Raw genomic sequence first — 1453 nt, forward strand, 5'->3', positions numbered from 1 at the left:
CCCACCTTTTCTCCTATTTCCTTTTCCTCTTGATTCACTCAAGTTCCCCTTCCCATTTAAACATTTTCTATTTCACAATATCTATTATGTATTTGGTCCTTATCAACATTTTTGGTCTCACATCAGAGAAACCATGTAGTATTTGCCCATATGTGTCTGATTTATTTCACTTAAGACTGTGGTCTCATTTGCCTATCATTGTCTCAAATTTATCCTTCTTTATGGCAGAGTAACGCTCAATTGTATAAAAAAAAAAATCACATCTTCTTTACTGATTCATTGGTTGATGAGTATTTGGTTCGTTCCCAAGATTTCGGTATTACAGACTGTGCTTCTATAAACACGGTTATGCATATATCACTGCAGTATGATGCTTTAAATTCTATTGGGGGGGGGCCGGGGAGATGGCTCAGTAGAATAAGCGCTTCCCTGGAAAGTGCAAGGGTCTGAGTTCAATCCCCAGTTCTGAAAAAAAAAAAAAAAAAAAAAATTCTATTGGGTAGGTACCAAGAAGGGGAATATCTGGATCAGGTGAAACCTCTAATTTTAGTTTTTTGAAGAATCTCCACACTGATTTCCACAGTGGTTGTACCAGTGTGCACTCCCACCCACAGTGCAGAAGGTTCCTTTTTTCCCACTGCCCCACCAGCACTTCTTATTGGTTGATTTCTTGATGATAGCCATTCTTTCCGGAGTGAGATGGAACCTGAGGGTTGTGTTCCTTTGAACCTCTTTAGTGACCAGGGATATGGAACACCTTTTTATTTAATTATTTGATGTTTCTACTTCATTTGAGAAGTAGTTGTCCATTTCGGATGCCCATTTTTGGATTGGGTCTTTACATTTTGGGGAGACTGGTTTTTTTTTTTTTTAATATTCTAAATAATAGTCATTTGAGGAAAAACTGGCAATTTTTTTTTTTTTTTTTTTTTTATGGAACCAGGGATTGAACTCAGGCCCTTGCACCTGCCAGGGAAGCACTTATTCCATTGAACCATCTCCACAGTCCCTTTTTCTTGTGGCAATTTTTTTTTTCACACTGTGGGTTGTCTCTTCACTCTGTTAGAGGTTTTGCTTGCTGAGCAAAAGCATTATAATGAGACCCAAGTTGTTGATTCTTTGTTGAAATTCCTGTGTAGTGGAGGCTTTGTTCATAACGACTTTGCCTACAACTGTGTAGATGATACAGCCTTCTACCTATTCTATCTTCCAGTGGTTTAAGTGTTTCTGTTTTAATACGTAGGTCTTTAGAGATCCATTTTTATTCTAGTTTAGTGCATAGGGAGGGATATGGGTCTAGTTTTAATCTTTGGCATGTGGAGAGCCAGTGTTTTAGCAGCATTTCTTAATGGGGCTATCTTTCTTTTTTTTTTAATTTTTATTTATTTATTTGTGTGTGTGTGTGTGTGTGTGTGTGTGTGTGTGGCCAGCTCAGCCCACCAGGGGGCGGGGC

The sequence above is a fragment of the Octodon degus genome, unplaced genomic scaffold (genome assembly GCF_000260255.1).
Source record: "Octodon degus isolate 3935 unplaced genomic scaffold, OctDeg1.0 scaffold00015, whole genome shotgun sequence".
NCBI lineage: Eukaryota > Metazoa > Chordata > Mammalia > Rodentia > Octodontidae > Octodon > Octodon degus.